General features: G+C 45.9%; 1 non-coding gene across 1 annotated transcript; it reads left to right on the top strand.

Annotated features, from left to right (window-relative positions):
- Positions 1-6,499: 6,499 nt before the first annotated feature.
- Positions 6,500-6,618, top strand: LOC135513424 (5S ribosomal RNA). The gene has a single exon (XR_010451544.1). It is a non-coding gene; the product is annotated as a 5S ribosomal RNA (ribosomal RNA).
- The last annotated feature ends 217 nt before the right edge of the window (positions 6,619-6,835 follow it).

The raw sequence follows: 6,835 nt of genomic DNA, 5'->3' as shown, positions 1-6,835 counted from the left end.
TGCCCCATATAGGTAATAGATTGCCATTTGGGATGCAAACCAACTCCGAGCCAACGCGCTGTGATGTTTTTAATTATGTTCTTGGTGTCTGAGACATGTGAGTAATTAATCATTATAATTTAGTCGTTCCCAGGAGAAATGAGGATGACTCAATACACTCAGGTATTCAGAGTAACACTTAGACAAGACTCAAAATACTCAGGTATAACACTAAAAATCTTTTCTCACCTAACATAGGTACTATAATTATCTGGACATATAGGTACTATAATAATCTGACCATATACAGTGGGGCAAAAAGTATTTAGTTAGCCACCAATTGTGCAAGTTCTCCCACTTAAAAATATGAGAGAGGCCTGTAATTTTCATCATAGGTACACTTCAACTATGACAGACAAAATTTGAAAGAAAAATCCAGAAAATCACATTGTTGTCACACCCTGACCATAGTTTGCTTTGTATGTTTCCATGTTTTGTTTGGTCAGGGTGCGATCTGAGTGGGCATTCTATGTTGTGTGTCTAGTTTGTCTGTTTCTGTGTTTGGCCTGATATGGTTCTCAATCAGAGGCAGGTGTTAGTCATTGTCTCTGATTGGGAACCATATTTAGGAAGCCTGCTTGGTGTGGCGTTTTGTGGGTGATTGTCTCCTGTGTCAGTGTTTGTTCCACACGGGACTGTTTCGGGTTTACACGTTTGTTGTTTTTGTAGTTTATTAATGTATAGTTTTCTTATTAAAAACAAACATGAATTTCAACCACTCTGCATTTTGGTCCTCATCTCCTTCGACGGAAGAATCCCGCTACAATTGTAGGATTTTTAATGAATTTATTTGCAAATGATGGTGGAAAATCAGTATTTGGTCAATAACAAAAGTTTATCTCAATACTTTGTTATATATATATATCCTTTGGTGGCAATGACAGATGTCAAACGTTTTCTGTAAGTTTTCACACACTGTTGCTGGTATTTTGGCCCAATCCTCCATGCAGATCTCCTCTAGAGCAGTGATGTTTTGGGGCTGTTGCTGGGCAACACAGACGTTCAACTCCCTCCAAAGATTTTCTATGGGGTTGAGATCTGGAGACAGGCTAGGCCACTCCAGGACCTTGAAATGCTTCTTACGAAGCCACTCCTTCATTGCCCGGGCGGTGTGTTTGGGATCATTGTCATGCTGAAAGACCCAGCCACGTTTCATCTTCAATGCCCTTGCTGATGGAAGGAGGTTTTCACTCAAAATCTCACGATACATGGCCCCATTCATTCTTTCCTTTACATGATTAAATGTAATGGATCAGTCGTCCTGGTCCCTTTGCAGAAAAACAGCCCCAAAGCATGATATTTCCACCCCAATGCTTTAGAGTAGGTATGGAGTTCATTGGATGCAAATCAGCATTCTTTGTCCTCCAAACACAACAAGTTAAATTTTTTCCAAAAAGTTGTATTTTGGTTTCATCTGACCATATGACATTCTCCCAATCTTCCTGGATCATCCAAATCCTCTCTAGCAAACTTCAGACGGGCCGGGACATGTACTGACTTAAGCAGGTGGACATGTATGGCACTGCAGGATTTGAGTCCCTGGTAGGTGGTAGGCTTTGTTACTTTGGTCCCAGCTCTCTGCAGGTCATTCACTCGGTCCCACCGTGTGGTACTGGGATTTTTGCTCACCGTTCTTGTGATCATTTTGATCCCACGGGGTGAGATCTTGCGTGGAGCCCCAGATCGAGGGAGATTATCAGTGGTCTTTTATGTCTTCAATTTCCTAATAATTGCTCCCACAGTTGATTTCTTCAAACCAAGCTGCTTACCTATTGCAGATTCAGTCTTCCCAGCCTGGTGCAGGTCTACAATTTTGTTTCTGGTGTCCTTTGACAGCTCTTTGGTCTTGGCCATAGTGGAGTTTGGAGTGCGACTGTTTGAGGTTGTGGACAGGTGACTTTTATACTGATAACAAGTTCAAACAGGTGCAATTAATACAGGTAACGAGTGGAGGACAGAGGAGCCTCTCAAAGAATAAGTTACAGGTCTGTGAGAGCCAGAAATCTTGGTTGTTTGTAGGTGACCAAATATTTATTTTCCACCATAATTTGCAAATAAATTAATTAAAAATCCTACAATGTGATTTTCTGGATTTTTTTCTCAATTTGTCTTTCATAGTTGAAGTGTATCTATGATGAAAATTACAGGCCTCTCTCTCATCTTTTTAAATGGAAGAACTTGCACAATTGGTGGCTGACTAAATACTTTTTGGCCCCACTGAAGGTACTATAATAATCTGACTATACAGGTACTATAATAATCTGACTATACAGGTACTATAATAATCTGACCATACAGGTACTATAATAATCTGACTATACAGGTACTATAATAATCTGAATATACAGGTACTATAATAATCTGACCATACAGGTACTATAATAATCTGACCATACAGGTACTATAATAATCTGACCATACAGGTACTATAATAATCTGACTATATAGGTACAATAATAATCTGTACAGAGCATACAACTCTCTCACACAACATAATTTCTCCAAGGCCCACTATGGTTTCTCCAAGGCCACCATTTCCTGTTGTGTTGTATGTCCTATCTTCTATAAATATGTATTATTAGAGTATTATTAAACATGTATTATTATTGAACATGTAGTATTATTAAACATGTAGTATTATTAAACAGAGTATTATTAAACATGTAGTATTATTAAACATGTAGTATTATTAAACATGTAGTATTATTAAACATGTAGTATTATTAAACAGAGTATTATTAAACATGTAGTATTATTAAACATGTAGTATTATTAAACATGTAGTATTATTAAACATGTATTATTATTAAACATGTATTATTATTAAACATGTAGTATTATTAAACATGTAGTATAATTAAACAGAGTATTATTAAACATGTATTATTATTAAACATGTATTATTATTAAACATGTAGTATTATTAAACATGTAGTATTATTAAACATGGAGTATTATTAAACATGGAGTATTATTAAACATGTAGTATTATTAAACAGAGTAGTATTAAACATGTAGTATTATTAAACATGTAGTAGTATTAAACAGAGTAGTATTAAACATGTAGTATTATTAAACAGAGTATTATTAAACCGAGTGTTATTAAACATGTAGTATTATTAAACATGGAGTATTATTAAACAGAGTAGTATTAAACAGAGTAGTATTAAACATGTAGTATTATTAAACATGGAGTATTATTAAACAGAGTATTATTAAACAGAGTATTATTAAACATGTAGTATTATTAAACATGGAGTATTCTTAAACAGAGCATTATTAAACAGAGTATCATTAAACATGTAGTAATATTACACATGCAGTATTATTAAACATGTAGTATTAATAAACATGGATTATTATTAAACATGTAGTATTATTTAACATGTAGTATTAATAAACATGGAGTATTATTAAACATGTAGTAGTATTAAACATGTAGTATTATTGTAGCGACCCGCACAGACAGCTGTGTGTTATGTGCTAGGCTAGGAGGTGGTTGTGTTGTACTGACCAGTACCCGGTGTTCGCGGGGTCCGACATGTCAATCAACCTGCTATCTGCCAATCACGGGAATGCCTGGAATGTTCTGATGCCGGGCATCCTGGTGGTTGGCGGAGTGGCGTGGAGGGGGGTTGGGCAGGGGGGTGGAGCATTGGAAGTTAAGACCAGGTTCAGCCTTTATTCTCTCTCTCTTACGTCTGGGCTTCCCAAGAGAAGGTCACAATTGGCTTGTGGGTTATCTGTCATCTTTTTGGCGTGTGCTACGGCCCAAACAGTAGCCTGTGTAAAGTTGGTTTAATAAACCGTCAATTCGCAAACTCAAGCCTCTGTCTGGACAATTGTTCATTTATGATCTAGTCAGGTCATTACATTGGTGTCAGAAGTAAAAACGTTGATACAAGTTAGCCAGCTAGCTAGCTGACTTATGTGGCTAGCTACCGTAGGTGAGAACGGGGGTTGAAAATGCGTCGAGGAATCCGAAAGTGAAGGTGGAGGTAGGGGACGATTATGGCCAAGGAGGTGCGTGTGAATGGACGTCGGGGTTCTGTCTGAGGAGATCGCCAGGGCGTCGGAGCGCAGAGGCCGCTTGAGGGAGGACGTTAGAGCGATGGCGGCTGAAGCGGGCATGAGTGCTTCGTCGTCTGTATTTCGCGCGGATTCTGGTGGGCGGACCGAAGTGGCGACGTCGACGCGGCGTGACGAGGAATCTGGGGCTCAGGATGTAAACAAACATGGCGGCGCCCAGTTCCCGGCTGCGTCCGTATCTGTTAAGACCCCGAAGTATTCCGGTAAGGCGGATTGGGAAGCTTTTCATGCTCAGTTTGAACTGTTAGCTCATTTTAGGGGTGGTCGGATGAAGAAAGGGCACTGCAGTTGGCTTTATGCCTCACGGATGAAGCTCTGGCCTGTTTGATATTGATTAGCCCCGAGGACAGGCATGATTATGGTGCTTTAGTGGGAGCACTGAGGAGGCTCTATGGACAGTGTGTACAGCCCGGGCTACTGCGCTCCGAACTGAGTAATAGACGCAGGCAGCCTGGAGAGCCTCTACGGGTGCTAGCTAATGACATTGAGAGCCTCTCACGGCGGGCATATGCTCACATGCCCCCCTCCGTGCAGAGCGAGCTAGCACGGGACCAGTTCATACGGGCGCTCTCTCCTACGGAGCTGTGCATACAGACCCAGCTGGCTCATCCTGAGTCATTGCAGACAGCCTTGGAGATGGCTTTGGAGAGGGAGCTGGTGTGGGCTGGGGCTTCAGCTGGGGCTTTGGTGGGGGTGCAGGGAGACACACCCTGTGTGCGAGCTGGGGGGCAGAGCAGCCCGGAGCCGGCTTGGGTGGCCGAAATGACAAAACTCATTCAGGCTGTGTCGCTACAGGCGGCACGAAACACAAGCCCTGGTCCCAGGGTCTGCTGGGGTTGTGGCCAGCCAGGCCATCTGCGCCGAGATTGCCCCATGTCCCCCAGAGCTCAGGGAAACGGCTCGGGGTCCGCATAGACCGGGTAGTGCGGACCCCTGGCTTTCTATCCCAACCACCATCATCTTCAGGAGGAGCCCACCGGCACAGACGGGGAAGCAAGGCTCCACTTCCCCCAGAAGCAGACGAGGGCAAGCGGATGGAGCCTGTTGTTGTGGTGGGCCGGACCTGTGTTGGGGACTTTTGTCATGTCCCTGTCACTGTGGAGGGGGTGCCCTGCTCCGCCCTGGTGGACACTGGGTCCACAGTAACCCTGGTGAGGCCAGATATTGTGCCAGGTTGGACTCAGTGTGAGCCTACAACTGTGCAGCTCCGCACAGTCACAGGTGAGCTGGCACCCATGAAAGGGAAGGGAATAATGACTCTGACAGTAGGGGGCAGGACTGTGCGTCATCCTGTGTGGGTGGCGGCTGTGCAGGACCCTTGTATCCTGGGGTTGGACTTTCTTAGGAGCACAGGCTGCCAGTTAGACCTAAATAGGGGCACACTGAGCTTCCAGGGAGGGACGGAAGTCACCATGGCTCCCCCTAATGTCACATTAACTCAACCCAAAAACCCTTTACTCCAACAGTTAAAGCAGCAGAGACTCATGGCTGCGCCCCTCCCCCACAGCTGTGTGTGACTTTTCCCCAGTCCCCCTGTCACCTACGGCGGTGTGTTACATTCCCCCAGCTACCTCCATGACACAGCCCTCTGTGAGCCCGGGCCGCAACCCCCAGCCCAGCTACCCCAGATGGGAGAGGAGAGGACACTGTCTGCAGTGAGGGAGATATGGGGGAGGAACTGTGTTGGTCTTGACCCCGAGCAGCAGGAACGGTTGTGGCAGTTGCTGTTTGAATTCAGAGACAGCTTTGAGTTGAGTGAGGAAGAGGTGGGTCAGACTCATCTGGTGCAGCATGAGATCGACACAGGTGATGCTCGACCCATCAAGATGCGTCCCCGCCGTATCCCGCTGGCACGCCAGGAGGCGGCAGACAAGGCTGTGTTGGAGATGCAGCGGGCAGACTTCATTGAGCCCTCAGACAGCCCCTGGGCGGCACCAGTCGTCATGGTTCCGAAGAAGGGGGGCAAGCTGAGGTTCTGTGCGGACTACAGGCGGCTGAATGAGGTAACCAGGAAGGACTCATACCCCATACCACGTATCGATGAGTCGCTGGACCTGGTTAGGGGGTCCTCCTGGTTCTCCTCACTAGACCTCCGCAGTGGCTACTGGCAGGTGCCCCTCTCCCCAGAGGCCAGAGCCAAAACTGCGTTCTCCACTAACAGAGGACACTGGCAGTTAAAGGTCCTGTGCTTTGGCCTGTGCAACGCTCCAGCTACTTTTGAGCGTTTGATGGACAGGGTGCTGGATGGCATCCCCCGACGGCAGTGTCTGGTATACCTCGATGACATCCTGGCCCATGGCAGCTCCTTCCAGTCAGCCCTGGGGGCGCTCCGGCGTGTGCTGGAGAGGGTGGCTGCCGCAGGTCTGATGTGGCTTACGGCCATACCAGCCTGAATACGCCCGATCTTGTCCGATCTCGGAAGCTAAGCAGGGTCGGGCCTGGTTAGTACTTGGATGGGAGACCGCCTGGGAATACCAGGTGCTGTATTTTGGATGTAGTTGGGCCGTTCCCCACCACAGACAGTGGAAACCACTGGGTGCTCACGGCCATGGACTATTTCACAAAATGGCCCGAGGCCTATGCTCTGCCTGACCAGGAGGCAGAGACCATCGTCGACGCCCTGACAGCGGGGATGTTCAGCAGGTTTGGAGCTGCAGAGTCCATCCACAGCGACCAAGGCAGAAACTTTGAGTCCCGTGTGTTCGCC

Source organism: Oncorhynchus masou, chromosome 24, assembly GCF_036934945.1.
Source record: "Oncorhynchus masou masou isolate Uvic2021 chromosome 24, UVic_Omas_1.1, whole genome shotgun sequence".
In the NCBI taxonomy this organism is placed as follows: Eukaryota; Metazoa; Chordata; class Actinopteri; order Salmoniformes; family Salmonidae; genus Oncorhynchus; species Oncorhynchus masou.
The sequence above is the reverse complement of the archived record's forward strand: the minus strand, read 5'-3'. Positions and strand labels throughout refer to the sequence as shown.